The 18,591-nt window shown below is 41.5% G+C and overlaps 1 non-coding gene and 1 pseudogene across 1 annotated transcript; both read left to right on the forward strand.

The window, feature by feature from the left end:
* The first annotated feature begins 15,439 nt into the window (after positions 1-15,439).
* Positions 15,440-16,426, forward strand: LOC101446138 (procathepsin L pseudogene; annotated as a pseudogene).
* Positions 16,427-17,159: 733 nt separating this feature from the next.
* On the forward strand, positions 17,160-17,262 carry LOC111760853 (U6 spliceosomal RNA). Its single transcript, XR_002794430.1, has one exon. It is a non-coding gene; the product is annotated as a U6 spliceosomal RNA (small nuclear RNA).
* Positions 17,263-18,591: the final 1,329 nt, after the last annotated feature.

Below are 18,591 nucleotides of genomic sequence, written 5' to 3' on the forward strand. Positions count from 1 at the left end.
GTGAACGCGGAAACATTATCTGATTGGTTGGGACAGCAATATGTCTATATATGGTAACTATAGATTTACTAGACAAAATGGCAGAAGGAGATGAAACGGCTGCTCGGCGCATGCGCACTGTCCAGGGAGGGGGTGGTGAGCAGGGATTATATAGGGCTAACGCGGAAGCATTACTTGATTGGTTGGGACTGCGACATGTCCATATAAGGTGGCCTTTATGATTATTTGGTTAGGTTGGGAGGGGGAGGCACGAAGGCAGCTTGGCGCATGCGTACTATTCTCGGCCAGTGACTCAGCGCTCTCGAGGGCTATCCCTGAGTTTACTCAAGGACCTGTAGGGTCTAGAGTTTACTCATAGTCCCGTCCCTTCCAAGGCGAGTCTCATGGCTTGAATTTCAGCTGGGCCAACTTTCCCTTCATCTAATGTTTAACTTCTATGAATGAATTTTAAAAAAACAGGAATAATGAGTATTTTTACCCTTTTTTATTGGTCTTTTTTGTTGTTCTTATTCTTTAGTATGTTGTTGTTGGTGTTGATTTGTTGAAGTTATTTGTTTTAATGAATATGATTGTGGTGGTGGTTTTGTTTGTTTTAGAGGTACCAGGGATTGAACCTGGGACCTCGTACATGGGAAGCAGGTACTCAAACCATTGAGCTACACCCGCTATGTGTTGTTGTTTTTTTTTTTAATATTTATTTATTATTATTTTTTTAATTACATTAAAAAATATATATGAGGTCCCATTCAACCCCACCGCCCCCACCCCCCACTCCCCCCACAGCAACACTCTCTCCCATCATCGTGATACATCCATTGCACCTGGTAAGTTCATCTCTGAGCATCACTGCACCCCATAGTCAATGGCCCACATCATAGCCCAGACTCTCTCACGTTCCATCCAGTGGGCCCTGGGGGGATCTACAGTGTCCCGTAATTGTCCGTGAAGCACTATCCAGGACAACTCCACGTCCCGAAAACGCCTCCACATCTCATCTCTTCCTCCCGTTCCCCACACCCAGCAGCCCCCATGGCTACCGTTCCCACACCCATTCCACATTTTCTCTGTGGACATTGGATTGGTTGTGTCCATTGCACACCTATGTCAAGTGAGGGCTTAGATTCCACATGGGTACTGGATGCACTCTTCCCACTTCTAGTTGTAGACACTCTAGGCTCCATGTTGTGGTGGTTGACCTTCTTCAACTCCATGTTAGCTGAGTGGAGTAAGTCCAATAAGTCAAAGTGTAGGAGCTGAAGTCTGTTGAGGCTCTGGGCCTGGGTGTCATATTATCAGTCCAGAGATTCAAATCCCCTACATATATCTTAAACTCAGCACCAACTACAATTCCAATAAAGTAGCATGCAAGTCTTGTGAAAAGAGATCCCCTCTGAGTCCATTTCCATCACGCAGAAACACCAGCTCCAAAGAAGGGCCGTCTGTCATGGCAGTGAACCCCTTCTGCCATGACCATAGAACCCGTGGGTCTCTTTATCCCTCAAAAGAACCAATACCTGGGGTTGTATCTACCTTATCTGTCTCTTAGACTCTGTTCAGTTGTACATAGGGGTATTCCTTCTGACAACCTCCAGACTCTTTTTTAGAGACTCACAGCCTTATAATCTCATTTCTCCTTTCCATTTCCCCCTTACATTAGGTCAAACCGCTTCCTGAAGTCATGTTATTATATGTAGACAGGTATATTCTGCTGTTTCGCATTGAATCTTTAATTCAAGGTCATTTTCTAGTTGCTTCTTCAGCTGGTATGTGGTAGTGATCCCTCGGTGCCAGGGAGGCTCATCCCTGGGTGTCGTGTCCCACGCTGGGGGGAATGTATCACATCTACACGCTGAGTTTGGCTGTGAGAGTGGCCACATTTGAGTAACATGAAGGCTGTCAGGAGGAAACCCCCAGGCACAATGCTACTCTAGGCCTTGTTCTTATTGCAGGTGCATAGGCTCAAAAGTGTAGCCATTAGTATCAAGAGCCCACTGTTGGGCCCTCCTTCCTTCCTGGTTCTTGCCGTTGCACCTGGAGGATTGCCGCTGCTCTCCCAGGGTGTTGTTTTTATGATAATATTTTACGGTAATATAAATTCAGAGTCTGACTTTTTCCAAAAATAAATTTAGGTCATACAATATATTCTAATAATAAATGTGTATATAACGTATTTATTAGAAAAGCAATAGAATATCAAAATGATAAAAAAGCATTTTAACTGTGATTTTTAATTGTATTCCTGCAAGCTGGAAAAAGAAAAGCAATACAAAGTGTTGCATAACTCTTGGAATGGGAAATAAGGAAATCAGTTTTTCAGAAGGGGTTTATTCCCCTAGAACTAAACTCGAAAATAAAATAAAATATTATGTGATGCCTTATATTGGAGACATTGTAGGGCATTTAAAATCAATTGCTTCAATACCTTTACAGCAAATCTTATCCTCACAGTCTCTAAAACATAAATTCAGTTATAGGGATTCTGGAGAAGATTGAATTATTATCACATACATAAATAAATAAATACATAAAGAAATAAAAGCTTTCTGGGGATCTAATTTGATCTAAAGACAGATCTTAAAATTCAGAAAAAGTAGATGCTATCATGTCCCTTAAACAACCTTCACTAATGTCACTTCAGCTTTTGAAAGGAATGAGATAATTGACAATTCAAGGTTTTTCTCTAATTACAATCCAGAGTGTTGAGACTTTATGTTGCTGATTGATAGAAGCTACTTAAATCTTGAACATGAGGCAAACAAGTGGCAAGGCTGACATTCTATTAGGCAACTTGAAAAACCTGTCCTGAACTCTGTGCTCTGAGGGAAGATGGACTACAGAATACTTGGGCCCCAGCCAGAATTTAACCCGAGAAATACCTTTGCCTCCATTTTAATACCTGGTTGAGACTCCTGAAGAAATGCACCAAACTAAAGAATTTCACGGCGTTCATTGTCCTAGCAATCATGCTTGGGCAGAGCCTGGTATAAATCAGCTTGACCTGGAAAATTTTCAGAGCAGGTATCATCAATTTTGCCACTCAGCCATAGAAAAAGTCCAGTACTGCTCCTGTGGAACATTTGATTCTGAACAGCATAATTTCCTGATGTGCCTGCCAAAGTGAATTAGCTGCAAAATGTACAGCCAGGTCGCTGCATAACTTGACCTGCTGCACAGAGTTATTTGAAGTCTAGTGAATGTTTATGGAAGGCAGCAATTGATAATTGAGCCATTCTTCCTGGCAGAAGTTAGATAGCAGGAACAATTGCTTATAGAAACTCCCCTATAATACATGATATTAAAACCATCTCAAAAGTATATAGAGGCTGTGTGATTTGCTATGACAAAGGGGCTTACCCTACAGTTAAATAACAAGTGATCCCCCATTACTGAAATAAAAGTTAAGGAATGGGAGATAAAATATAGTACTGTTGGGGAAAGGGTTGTAGCTTCAGTGGTTGAGAGCCAGGTCCCCACTTGTGGGGTCCCAGGTTCAATCTCCAGTGCCTGTACCTAAAAAAAACAAACAAAAAATACAAACACAAAGGATTTACAACCCTTGATATTGCTGTTTTATCTCATAACCTTTTCTTGGCTCCCTTGAATTTTGAAAGAGCCTCAAAAGAATAGAGTTCTATATTAAGCCTTGCAAAGATCAACAGTAAGGACTGTCTAATGAGTAATGAGGTTCAGACTGGTTTTCAGGGCAAGGAGATCCCCCGGCTCCCTTTTCCAGTGGGAGGGGCTATCCCCAAACTCAATTTTCCCCTGGGGTGGTGGTCCCCAGTCTCCGGTTCTGGGCAGCTGACATTTTCCAATACTTCCCTCCATAGCTGTTACCTATGATCTTATTGCTATGTGCCAGAGCCATCAATTTCTCCCTGAACTCTACAGGTCACGCTCATACTTGCTGCAGAAAATGAGAGAGCAATAGGAGGTGGTGTCCCTCTGCTGGAGCATAGCCCTATGGGGTGCCTAACCGTACCCCAGCCCAAGCATATATCTCTGTAAAATGCTGAGCGACTGGGAGACCAGCATACCTGCTAACCTGCTCAAGCTTGGGGCATCCTGCTATTTATCCCAGGCTCGTTGTAAGGCACAGCGTTAGGCCCATACCAGTTTTCTTATGAATTCTGTCCACAACATCAAAAGGCTGATTAAATTTCAGAGAATGACCAATTAACTAGTTATTAAATCCAAGATTCAAAATGAGTTTTCTCTCCATAGCTACAGACTGGAGATGGGATAAAGCTCCATAATTCATCTCTGATTCATTCTCCTGTAGATTATTACTAGTCCACAGTTTTCCTTATTTCTTCCACATACCTCTTCCTCTTTTTGGGGCAAAAGTAGCTGGCAGTTTTGTTATTCCTATGGTTGCTGCACATAAAGAATTGTTGTCAGCGAAGTTGTTTTAAAATACTCTCTTGATCTGGGTACATCTCTTTTGACCATTTATTTACATTAATTTTTTCCCCTGGATCTCTTTTTTAAAAAAATCTATTGAAGTATATCACTCACACATAAGTATACATAAGCAATAAGTGTAGAATAATAGTTGTGAACTTACAAAACAAACACACATAGCATCATACAGGACTCTCATAACTTACCCTACCACCAATACTTTGCATTGTTGTTAAACATTTTAAACTAATGATTAAAGAACATTGTCAAAATATTACTACCAACCAAAGTATTTCCCCCAACCCACCCTATTATTATTATCTTTATATCATCTATATATGAACATACACAAACAATAAGTGTATTGTAAAAGTTGCGGACTTACAAAGCAAACATACATAACATCATACAGGGGCACATACACCAACCCTCCACCAATACCTTGCATTGTCATGAGACATTTGTTACAAATTATGAAAGAATATTGCCAAAATTTTACTTCTAATTATAGTCCTTACCTTATATTTGATGTGTTTTTCCCCAACCTACCCTATTACTATTTTTTAAATGTATTTTTATGACAGAAGTTGTATACTTATAAAAAAATCATACACATGTGCAGAATTCCCAAACAATATCCATCTATCAACACACCACACTGTGGTGGAACATTTGTTACAGATAAAATAATATCATCTGATTGTTACCACATCCATGATGTACTTCTGGCCCACGTTCTCCATACTGCCCCATTATCAACACAGTACATCTTTGGCATGGATGCAAGCATATTACATTATTACTGCTAACCACAGTCTGTAGGTCAATCCAGTTGTATTTTTCCCATGATTCTCCACATTCTGACCACACTGCAGTAGTGATGTACCTTTGCTCTAGCTCACACAGGACCATCTTGCATCTGTACCATTGATCACAATTCTCATCTACCTCTTGGTTTACTATGCTATTCAGTTCCTAGATTATTCTCTAGCATTCTGTCAATTGGCATTTATATCCCTAGACTACCATTTCCAGCCACATCCCCATTTATAAACTAGCTGTTACTATTTGTTAACATCCACTCTATACAGTTCTACACTTCTACATTAAAGCTAATTAAAACTTCTACATACATTAAATATCAATAGTCCATTTCAGTCCTCCTCTTATCTCCTTTCAGAATCCACCACCTGGGAAGCAGTTGTGGCTCAACTGATAGAGCGGCCACTTACCATATGGAGGGGCCAGGGTTCGATACCCAGCACCTCCTGACCCATGTGGTGAGCTGGACCACTGCAGTGTTGCCATGCACAAGGAGTGTCATGCCATGCAGCGGTGTCCCCTGCGTAGGGGTGCCCTGTGCACAAGGAGTGCACCCCACAAGGACAGTCAGCCCACGCAAAGAAAGCACAGCCAACCAGGAGTGGTGCTGCACACACCTGACACAGCTGGGTGACACAACAGAAAAAGCAACACAGTTTCCCAGTGCTGCATAACAAGAATGCAAGTGGACACAGAGAACACACAGTGTACGGACACAGAGCAGACAACTGGGGGGAAGGGGAAAGAAATAAATAAAATAAATCTTTAAATAAAAAAGAATCCACCACCAACCACCAGGTCTTGAAGATATTTTCCTACAATTTCTTCTAGAAGCTTTATGATTCTTGCTTTTATATTTAGGTTTTGATCTCCTTTGAGTTAATTTTTGAATAAGGTATGAGATAGGGGTCCTCTTTCCTTCTTTTGACTATGGATATCTAGTTCTTTCAGCACCACCATTTGTTGAATGGACTGTTCTAGCCAAGCTGTGTGGGTTTGACAGGCTAGTCAAAAATCACCTGACCACACATGTTAGCATCTGTTTCTGAACCATCAGTTTGGTTCCATTGGTCTATGTGTCTGTCTTTATGCCAGTACCATGCTGTTTTTACCACTATAGCTAGGTAATATAATTTAAAGTCTGGAGATGAGAGTTCATTTTTCCTTTTTAAGATAAATCTAGCTATTCAGGACCCCTTACCCTTTCAAATAAATTTGATATTGTGTTTTCAATTTTAAAAAATGCTGGTGGGGGAAACGGACTTTGGCCCAGTGGTTAGGGCGTCCGTCTACCATATGGGAGGTCCGCGGTTCAAACCCCGGGCCTCCTTGACCCGTGTGGAGCTGGCCATGCGCAGTGCTGATGCACGCAAGGAGTGCCGTGCCACGCAAGGGTGTCCCCCGCGTGGGGGAGCCCCACGCGCAAGGAGTGCGCCCGTGAGGAAAGCCGCCCAGCGTGAAAAGAAAGAGCAGCCTGCCCAGGAATGGCGCCGCCCACACTTCCCGTGCCGCTGACGACAACAGAAGCGGGTGCCGCTGACGACAACAGAAGCGGGTGCCGCTGACGACAACAGAAGCGGACAAAGAAACAAGACGCAGCAAACAGACACCAAGAACAGACAACCAGGGGAGGGGGGGGAATTAAATAAAATAAATAAATCTTTAAAAAAAAAAAAAATGCTGGTGGAATTTCTATCTGGATTGCATTGAATCTGTATATCAATTTGAGTAGAATTGACATCTTCATGATATTTAGTCTTTCAATCCATGAGCATGGAATGTTCTTACAGTTATTTAGACCTTTTTAAATTTCTTTTAACATTGAGTTGCAGTTTTCTGAATTCAAGCGCTTTACATCATTGGTTAAGTTTATTCCTATTTGAGTTTTATCTGTTATATTTTATTTCCCCCACTCTTTTGACACTTTTGTTTACTTTTATTGATACAATCTTCATTTCTAGACTCTCTTCCAGGCTTTTCTCTCCTGTCTTCTCTTTTCAGGCTCTATCACACCCTGTAGCATTTCCTGAAAATCTAGTCTCTTGGTTAGAAATTCTCTCAGTTTCTGTTTATCTGTGAATATTTAATCTCGCCCTCATTTTTGAAAGACAATCTTGCCAGATAAAAGATTCTTGGCTGGAAGTTTTTCTCTTGTAGTATGTTAAATATATCAGACCACTGTCTTCTTGCCTCCATGGTTTCTGGTGAGAAATCAGCACTTAATCTTATTGGGTATCCCTTATATGTTATGCATGGCTTTTCTCTTGCTGTTCTCAGAATTCTCTCTTTGTCTTTGGCATTTGACATTCTGATGAGTATGTGTCTCAGAGTTGGTCTGTTCAGATTTTTTTGGATGGGAGTATGTTGTGCTTCTTGGACATGGATATCCATGTCCTTCAAAAGGGTTGGGAAATTTTCTACCAATATTTCTTCAACTATTCCTTCTGCCCCTTTTCCCTTCTCTTCTCCTTCTGGGACACCCATGACAGGTACGTTTGCATGCCTTTTGCTGCCATTTAGTTCCCTGAGACCTTGTTCAATTTTTTCTGTTCTTTTTTTCATCTGTTCTTTTGTATGTTCACTTTCAGAGGCCATTTCTTCAAGCTTGCAAATCCTTTCTTCTGCCTCCTTAAATCTGCTAGTATATGATTCCAATGTTTTTAAAATTTCATTTATTGCACCTATCATTCCCACAAGATCTGCTCTTTTTCAACACATGCTTTCAAATTCTTCTTTGTGTTCATCCAATGTCTTTTTTTTTTTAAGATTTATTTTTATTTATTTCTTTCACCTTCCCCCCTCCCTCAGTTGTCTGTTCTCTGTGTCCATTTGCTGCATGTTCTTTTTTGTCTGCTTCTGTTGTTGTCAGTGGCACAGGAATCTGTGTCTCTTTTAGTTGCATCATCTTGCTGCATCAGCTCTCCATGTGTGTGGCGCCATTCCTGGGCAGGCTGCTCTTTCTTTCATGCTGGGCGGTTCTCCTTACGGGGTGCACTCCTTGTGCTTGGGGCTCCCCTATGCGGGGGACACCCCTGCGTGGCACGGCACTCCTTGTGTGCATCAGCACTGTACATGCGCCAGCTGCACATGGGTCCAGGAGGCCCGGGGTTTGAATCGTGGACCCCCCATGTGGTAGATGGACACCCTAACCACTGGGCCAAGTCCGCCTCCCCAGTGTCTTCTTAATATCATTAATCTCTTTAGCCATCTCACTGAATTTATTAAGGAGATTTGTTTGAACATCTATGATTAGTTGTCTCAACTCCTTTATGTCATCTGGAGGTTTATCTTGTTCCTTTCACTGGGCCATAGCTTCCTGTTACTTGGTGTGGATTGTGATTTTTTTGTTGGTGTCTTGGCATTTGGCTTACAAGTGTTTTTATTCTGGGTACAGTTTTTCTCTTTAGTTTAGGGCTTCCTGCCCTTTCTCCCTTGCTGGTTGTACAGTAGAGCCAAGGATGTAGTTGGTGCTATAAGCTGTGGCAGTTCAAGCTGCCCTCAAAGCCCCAGGGACCAATGTAGCTTCTCCCAACTTTCTCCTTTGCCAGGGATAGAGCAGAGTCACAGCTGTGTGGAATCATCCAAATTGTGCAGGCCTAGATTGTAGTTGCCCAGAGAGACTGGTGAGGCTTCATGTCCTTTTCTCCCCTGTCTGGGGCAGGGATGGTACTGCAGGTGTGGGCGGCAATCTATGCAGTGCAGGTCCAAGATGACTGCAGTTGCCCTGGTAGACTTCTGATTATTCAGTGTGTGCCAGCCAAAGGTACCTGCAGTTACCTAGATAGGCTGGTGCAGGGCCCGCCAAACTCTTCCCTGCCAGAGGTAGGGCTGAAGCCTAGCCTAGGGCTGCAGCTGATCTGGGTGAAAGAAATTGGTTCCTACTGTCACTGTGATTTTTGGTCCTGGCTTCCCCTCAGGCTGGGGGTGGAGTCAAAACAGTGGCCGCCAGCCTCTTTCCAAATTGGACAGATTCAGCCCCCCCCCCCCCCCAGCTATTCCAAGGGCTATAACTTAGCCAGGCAAGTCTACTAATCAGTAGCCAAAATCAGTGGCCAACCATCTCCTCCTCCCCTGTTTTTGGGAAATGAGGCTTCTAATTCCAGCCACAGAATAGCTCCTGGGATGTCTCGCACCATCAGAGTAGGACAATCACCGGCCTCTGGGGCTTGGCTAGTAATTTCCTGGAGAGGCTGACCAAGTCCTCCCAGCTTCCTCCCTCCCAGCTGTGGGGCTGGGGCTTAGGTTAGACCTGCAATCTGATCTGAATGGAAAGAAGCTCATCCCCACCAGCACTGTGATTTTCAGTCTGCCCCACTTCCCCTTGTGCCAGGTGCGAAGTAAAGATGGTGGCTACTGGCCTTTTTCTGACTTAGCCAGGTTCAAATGTTAGCTGTTCTCAGGATATACTTTAGCCTGCTGAATGTACTCCTCAGTAGCTGAAGTTGGTGCCCAACCGTCTCTTCCTCCCCTGTTTTTGGGAAGTGGAGCCATGGAACAGCTCCTGAGGCAGCTTGTGCCTCCAGTGGAGGATGGGCACCGGCCTACATGGCATGGAGCACTCACTTATGAATCTTCTCTGCAGATGGGCACTCTCTTCCTTCCATTTCTTCAAGGATGTTGCAGGATGCTCTTCTGGTCTCCTAGAGCCCCCGAACAGATACTTCAGTTAGGTCCAGATATCTCTGGGTGTTTACTAACTGCCCTGTAGCAGGAGTTGACTCTAGGAGCTCCTTACTCCGTTGCCATCTTGCTAGTTTTCTACATTAATTTTTGAATAGGAACAAAGTTAAAAAGATACAAAATAACATATTAAAAAGTGTTTCCTTCTTACTCTATTTTCCCAAATTCCCACATCCCATCTCCAGAGGTAGCCAATGTTACCAGTTTTCTTATGTGTTCTTCCTAAGATTTTATGTGCACATGTTGTTTTTTAAAGAAAAACAATAACAAAAAACACACAGCAAAAATAGCATAGCATGTATATGTTTCTGCATCTTGATTGTTTTGACTGAGCAATGTATCTTGGCAATTGTTTCATATTAGTGCAAACAAGCCTGCTTCATTTGAAAAGTTGCATAGCATCTATTCTCATGAATGGACTATGATTTATTTAATCAGTCCTATTGGTGGATATTTGGCTTGTTTCCTTTGCTAAACCAAGCTGAAGATAACATCCACACACATTGGTCTTTGCCTTTATGTATGAGTATGTCTATAGGATAAATTTCTAAAAATGGAATCATTAGTTGTGAAAAGGTATGCATGTGTCTAATTTTTACAACTGTTGTCAGATTTCTCCCAGAGAGGACTATAATAATTTGCTGTCCCCCTACCAATGTATTTGAGTATCTGTTTCTCCACATGATGACCAATGAAGTGTATTATCAAGTATTTTTAATTGTTTTAATCTGATAGGCAAAAAATATTTTAGCTTTTAATCCTAATGAAAATTTTCCTATTCCTTTCCTATTTTCATACCTCTTATTTCCTATTTTCCTATTTTCATACCTCTTATTTCTTGTTGTCTTGCATTAGCTAGCCTACCTCCAAAACGATATTGAATGATCATTGTGAATATGGATATCCTTGCCTTGTTCCTGATTTTAATGGAAAGGCATTTGATGTTTCCCATTAAGCATGATGGGTTGAGACACAGATATTTTGCCACATTAAGGATGTATCGAACTAATTCTGCTTTATTGAGGTATATTTTCGTTAATTCATTTATTAAGAATGGAGTTTACATTTTTCAAATGCCTTCTCAGCAACTAAATTCACTATTTTCATCCCCCCCTCACTAACTCAGCCATGTTTTCCTCAGCAGTGTATTCCTTGATTTCTGTATTCAGTACTTTATCTGTCCTCAGTCTTCTAATCAGTAATTGTCTCCAACCTTATGTGCACTGTAGTGGACACTGAGGCACTCCACCCAGTTTCCTTCTTCATCCCCCCTGCAACTGCTGAGGATACCTGCTGCTTAAGGCTCACATCTATGTCTCCCCCTGGGCATTGTTCTAGGCCACAGGAACTGCCCAGTTCTTGCCCAATTATACACTGATTGGCTGATAAGAGAGATGCGAAGACTGGCCCTATGGCCTCAGCTATGCTGAAGGGCCATCCCAGCTCCAGAGCTCGTCATAGGTTCACAGGCTGAGGCCTTGGTTGCAACAGCACTGTGAGTTGGCTTCTCCCTGTGTCCCAATCCTGCCTTCCTCACTTCCTGATCTTCTGCATAGAACTCTTTGTGTCAGAGTCTATTTCCAGAGAACCTGTTCCAAGACACTTACAAGCCTATGAATCCCTCTGTGATGGATATTTTCCATTTGTCCCTCCAGATCTCCCCTCTTTTCTACCTGGCTCCCTGCCCCAGGAAGCTGACTTGTTTAAACAACATCAGCAGAGCACCTGTGCCCTCTGGCTTCTGATGGGATTTAGTCAGTGCTGTGCCACAGCAGAAGATCCAAAGGATGGAGGAGGGGAATCAGGATATTTCTTCCCCTGGCTCCCTGCCTGCGAGGTGCCTCTGGTTGGCTGTGTCACTTGAACGATCGAAGGTCCCTACCTCTCTCAGAATAGGTCTGCTCTACATGACGGTGCCCTTTTATGTTTTGGCAGCATCTTCCTCCTTTTGTCCCGTCAGATATGAGAGTGGTGAAAATTCTATTGCTACTATCACTTGAGGTTCCCCTGCACCAGTTGCACCTTTGTAATCAGTCCTCTTTGTAGATACATCCTCCTTAAATTACCAAGTTTGATTCCTTTCGCGACTAAGATCAATATACCCCCATCAAGGACAAGAGCAAGCAGGGATCTTCCATTGCATAGTTTCAGCACTGGAAAAAGGAAGAGGAGGCAAGGAAATAATAATAGCAATAACTAATATTTATTGAGTGCTTACTGTATGCCAGGCACTGTGAAGTGAAAAACAAATCTGGGCTTAGTAAAGAGATACTTTATTTGAAAGGATTATTGCAAGCAGGAGTGGGATGGGATAGAGAGGGTTATTTATTGCAATAGTAGGAGGAGGACTATAGCAAAACAGAGAACATACTGACCTTAAGATCTGCAAGTGTCTCAGGGGTTAGGCATAAGGGGTTTTCTTTAATAGGGAGGAATAACCAAGACTAGAAAGAACCTGGTGTGGGGACCCGAGATGAAAGGGTGATGTGACTGATGGGAAAGTGGATTAGAGAATGTTTACCTTGAGGCCAGCCTGTTCTTAGGCGGGGCTGTTAAAGAAGAATTGTATGCTGGTCAAGTTGAGGATGAGCTTAAATTCAGGGGCCTTAGCGGGGAGGTTAACAAGCATTTTGATGCCATTGATCAGTAGGGACATAACAGTTCAGCTAATCATTTATGGAGAGTCTGTGTCCTGCCCTGTTGTAGGTAAACAAAAGAGGCATCCATAAGACTTACCTAAATCACCTGGAGAAGGGTGGTTCTTTGCAGTAAGCTTTTTTGTCTGAAACACAAAGGGTGAAATTTTTTTAACTTTCACTGTCTTCCAGGATCATAGGGCTCAGATGTTATTGGCACTAATCTAGGAGTTTTACATGCATTATTTTATTTAATCCTCAACACATCTCTTATATCATTAAAGTATAGTAGGGAGTGCTAATAAAACAAACTTTGGGCAAGTTACTTAACTTCAGTTTCCTCTCCATAAAAGGGGATTAATAATAGCTCTGACCTCATAGAGTTGTTTTGAAAGTTACTAAAGTTAATACTGAAAGTGCTTACAACAGCTCCTGGCATGTAGTAGTGAGGATTCAATAAATGTTAGCTATTATTACTATTGTTAAACCCATTTTTCAAGTGAGGGTACTGAAAGCCTGGGAAATTAAGTAATTAACCCAAGTAAATACAGAGTAAAATACAGCCAGATTGTGTATTCACTCTCCCCTACCACACACCACTCACCAAGAGGGTGGGGGTGGGGGAGATAAACTGAAAGAAATATTAGACAAAGCTGTGATACGTTTTCTGGAGTTACTGCCTCCAATTCAAGCAAAAAGAGGAAGGAATTGAATCACTTTCTCATTGTTCTCTAACCTGAGGGATTATTGAGGCAGTGGCAAAAAAGAAACATCCTCATCTCCTAGAATTATGTACTGGGCCAGCAGCCAAGGGTCCTCACCTCTCTCTCACGTTTATCAAGCTCTGCAGCATCTACCCATTCTGTTACAGCAGGTCATTATTTCTAGGTGAGACAAGGCTGTAAAACTGTAAAACTGTTGTATGAGAAGATGTGACTCAAGCTGTTGAGGTCCCACCTCCCATATGGGAGGTTCCTGGTTAGGTTCCCAGTGCCTCCTGAAATAAACAAAAACAGACAACAAGTAAAATAAAGGAAAAAACCAACTGATGTGTCTCAGTGGTTGAATGCTGGTTTCCCATATATGAGGTCCTGAGTTCAATCCCAGGCATCCAGTACCTAAAAAAAAAAAAAAAGTTGTAATTTGTTCTCTGCTAAACCCATTAAAGTTTCCTAAAGATGTTATTGTTATTATCATTATAATGATGTTAATCTTTATTTAGTGTTTCCTCTTCCTTGATTTATCTTATTTTCTATTGCCTCCTCCTGAATTTGATCAACTTCTGTAAAATCTAGAGGTCAGCAGTTATCACTTGATTTTATGTTAAGAATGGGAATTATTGATACTGAGCAAATGTGGGTTCCTTCTCCCAAAGCACTCTAAAGGCCAATTTCTGAGATACGGGGGTTTCAAAGAGAGAAAGTTTATTTGTTTGCGCAAGCAAAGGCACACAGTAGTTTAATGGTCCCAAACTGCCTCCTGGATCTGCAGAAAGTCTAATTCTGTATAACATCAGGATTCTATAGAGTAATTGGGGTGGAGTGGGCACAGGTTTCTTCATTAATAAATATTAAGGAGCTGAACAGAATGGGGGTGGGGCGGGAGGTGAGCACTAAAATAGAGTGAGGAACAATGTTCTGGGATAGGAGACTACCGAGCAGGCCAGGCACAAGGTTTTTCAAATGGATATTAAACAGAGACAGGCGGAGCGGTTACCATCACAATAGTAAGCATATACATAGGTGAGGCTAAGTCTAGAGTAACCGTAAAGAACAGAGAGATCTGTTTAAAATGACCATCACAGTAGCAGGTCTAGGTTGAACCTAGCCTATTTCAGCAATTTCAGATATTAACCTTTGGCTATTTTATAATATAAAGGCATCTATATAATGATTTTTAATAACACTTATTAAAGGTTAATTCTTAACCTTTAGTTACATTATTGCTAATTTTTTAGGCATATTTAGCAGGATACCTAGTTTATTTTGTATCTAGAGCCAACATTTTTTTTTAATGGCAGGATTTTTTTTTGACCAGTTGTAGGATTACAGAAAAATCATGCATAAAGTACAAAATTCCCATATACCTGCTTCCCTCACAAACACTGGATTCCATAACTATTAACATTTTATATTATTGTGGTACATTTTTTACAATTAATGAGCTAATATTATTATAATGACACTAGTAAATAAAGATGATAATTTATATTAGGTTTTGTTCCTCATTTTGTGCAGTTCAAAAATTTTTATTTTTAAAATTTTTCTGTGCTAATATATCTACAACATAAAATTTTTCATTGTAACAACTTTCAAGTCTACAATTCAGTGGTGTTAATTACATTCACTACCTTGCGCCACTGTCACCACTATCCAAAACTTCTCTCACCCCAAACTCTGTACCAATAATCACTAACATCCCATATCAGATCACCAGCCCTGTCCCTGGTAAACTATTCTAATTTCTGACTCTATGAATTCGCGTATTCCAATTTTTACATATCAGTGAGATCATACAATATTTGTCCCTTTTTAAAATAAATTTTATTGATACATATTAATAAAGCATACAATCAATTGGAAGTTTACAATCCATCCACAGCGTACAGTCAGTGGTATTTGGTAGAATCACATAGTTGTGCATTCATCACCTCAATCATTATTAGAGCTTTTCCATTATTCTAATAAAAATAACAATTTTGTGTCTGGGTTATTTCATTTAAAACACTGTCTTCAAGGTCCATCCATATTGCAGCATGTGTCACAACTTCATTTCTTTGAAGATTCACTTTTGTGTTTTTCGTTTTAAAAATGTCTGAAACTCTATGGACCTTGAAGACTCCCGGAAGCGTTATGTTGTGGGTGGCGTGCGCCTGCCACAGCCGCCGCAGAATTTGAAACGTGAATCCTTCCTTCTTTCTGACTGCCTTTTGCCAGGGAATAGCCTCAGCTGCTCTAACATTGGCTTCACATTTCGATGCACAATGGCAGCAGTGGAAGGCAGCGCACCAGAGACTATATGGCACGAATGAAGAAGGTTGGAGGAGAGCAGTGTGGGAGACGAATATAAAAAGGATGGAAGAGCACAATCTGGAGCACAGCCTAGGGCAACAGCTTCCCAGTGGGAATGAACACCTTTGGTGACATGACCAATGAAGAATGCCGGTAGGTGATGAACGGCTTTCAAAACCAGCTCGACAGGAAGGGGAAAATGTTCTTTGACTTTCCCTCTGAAGTCCCTAAATCTGTGGAGTGGAGGGAGAAAGGCTATGTGACCCTGTGAAATATCGGGGTGAGTGTGGATCCTGTTGGGCTTTTAGTTGGTGCCTTGAGGACAGATGTCCCAGAAAACCACAGACTGGTTTCCCTCGGTGAGCAGAACCCGGTGGACTGTGCTCAGGCTGAGAGTAACCACAGCTGCTCGGTGGCTTCATAGACGATGCTTTCCAGTGTGTCCAGGACAACAGAGACCTTGATTCAGATTCACTTGTATACAGTGGAAGGGACATGTGCTGTCACTCCAAGCCCAAGTATTCCACGGCCAATGACACTGGCTTCGTGGACATCCCTAAGTGGGAGAAAGCACTCAGGGAGGCAGTGGCAACTGCCTGTCCCATCTCTGTCACTGCCCATGCAGGCCATGAGTCCTTCCAAATCTACTAGTCAGGCATTTGGTATGAACCGGACTGCAGCAGAGAGGACCTGGATCCAGGAGTTCTCGTGGTTCACTGTGGCTTTAAAGGAACAGACTCAGATAACAACAAATACTGGCTGCTCAGGAACAGCTGGGGTGAAAAGTGGAGCATGAAGGGCTACATCAAGATGGCCAGAGACAAGAACAACCACTGTGGAATCTCCACAGCAGCCAGCTATCCCACCGTGTGACCTGGCAGTTGTGTGGTGATGAGGAAGGACTTGAGGAATTTACCAGAGGAATTTTATTTTAAAACTGACCCAACCCTCTTGGTGTGGGATAAAACACTTGAATCATTGAGGATCCAAGATTTGAATTCTGTGACACTTACAATGGTAAAATGTTACCACTATTTAATTACTGCTGTAAAGAACTTTTTAATATTATAACTCATTGCTTGATACTAAAGACTTGAATTTTCTTTTTTTTAAAGAAAGGGTGTATAATTTTACCTTTTTAAAGAAAACTGAATATTTCATGAGTAAAAAAAATGTCTGAAACTGAGGTTTTTTTGATCTACCTTTTAAAATTCAAATACAAGGCAAGGGAAAAATAATACATGTAAATGAAGAAACAACAGTCTTCAGTAAGCCAATTCTTCCATGTTGAGAATTATAGTCTTTCATTCTGGAATCTTGGTTCAGACGATCTAACCACAAAGACAGACCTAATGAAACCTAAACAAATTGGGTTTAAACTAGCGGGAAGTTAAGTGATAAAATTTTGCAACTTTGTTCAGAGTTAAACAAAGGAATAGAGAATTTCCTGGCATCTCAAGAAAAGCTTGATTCAGAATTTTTTTTTATTAATCCCCACAACCCTATTATTTCTATCAATCTTCAAGTAGTGATTTTTTTTTAAAAGTTATTTTGTTTAGATAATTCCCTAAAAAATTTGATGCTCAAAAAATGTATGTGTTGCGCTTTGCTTCTGCAGCACATATGCTAAAATTGGAATTATACAAAGAAGATTAGCATGGCCCCTGTGCAATTATGACATGAAAATTCATGAAGCATTCCATATTTTATGCATGTTTATTATATAAATCCACAACTTCTCTGATAATAAAATAAAATAAAATAAAAAATGTTATGTGTATTTATGCCATGTGTGTTTTCCTCCCAATATATCAGAATAAAGCCTGGCTGCATAGAGTTTCTTGGGGGGAAAAAAAAGCGATTTTAAAGAATTATCTAAGGAAGCAGATGTGGCTCAACCAGTTGGGCATCTGCCTCCCACATGGGAGGTCCCGGGTTCAGTCCCAGTTCCTCCTAAAGAAGACAAGCAGATGCCCACACCCACCTCAAGGAGAGCTAGATGCCACACCCTGCTGCAATGAGCAGACACCTAAACGAGCAGGTGCCATAGACCAGCAGATGCTGCAGCCCATGGGGAGCAGGTGTGGCTCAGGCCATTGGGCACTGAGCAAACGATGAGCAGACAGGCAAGAGAACCATCTGGGGGAGGGAGGATTAAATTTAAAAATAAAGTAAAATAAATAAACCTTTTTTTAAAAAAAATAATTATCTAAGTTATCAGAGTGTTGAAAGAGTTTGCTTTCATAAAGTTGAAATTACACGTTATAACAGGATTTTTTTTTTATTGTTCAGTTACATCAGCAATATATATACTCAGTTTGGGATATCACATTTGCAAAACAAGGCTAATAAAGAAGAGTATATCTAGAGCAGTGTTCATCAAAGTGAATGCCCAGAAAATGAGTTCCAAGGTCAACTAACATTAGAAAATCCTGAATACAATATATTCTTCATAGAGCCTTGTTGTGGGAAACTGGCTTACCTGTTCCTTATTGTAAATGTTAAACCTGTTCTATTGTAGATGTTGCAGTTGTTCCCTATTATTGTAGATGATGTTGCAGTTCTAATAGCAAACAGCTGCTTGGTAGTTTCCAACAAACACGAGGTGGAAACTGGGGTCGAGGCTCTCAGTTTCAGAAGCTGTAAGTCCTCTGGTCCCAGCTTTATCTCCTTTCTTGTGTCTCTCTGTCCCTTTATTTTGTAAGTTCTGCATCGCCTTCCCTTTGAGCCAACATACTGTGAGCTGACTGCAGCAACTGGCACCCAACGCGGGGCGCCAGTTGCTGAGAACGAGCTCAGCAATAGGTTGGCTTGAAGGAAATGTGACGCAGAACTTACAGAAATAATGAACAAAGAGAAATGTGACAGAGGAACCAAGGATGGAACCAGGAGGCTCATAGCTTCTGGAACTGAGAGCCTCAACCCTAGTTTCCGCATCATATTCATTAAGAACTTCAAAGCAGCTGTTCCTCATCAGCATGGCAACGTTTACAATAATTGGGGGAAAGTGCAGCAAATAGGGAACAGGTAAGCCAGTT

This window comes from Dasypus novemcinctus, chromosome 2, assembly GCF_030445035.2.
Source record: "Dasypus novemcinctus isolate mDasNov1 chromosome 2, mDasNov1.1.hap2, whole genome shotgun sequence".
NCBI lineage: Eukaryota > Metazoa > Chordata > Mammalia > Cingulata > Dasypodidae > Dasypus > Dasypus novemcinctus.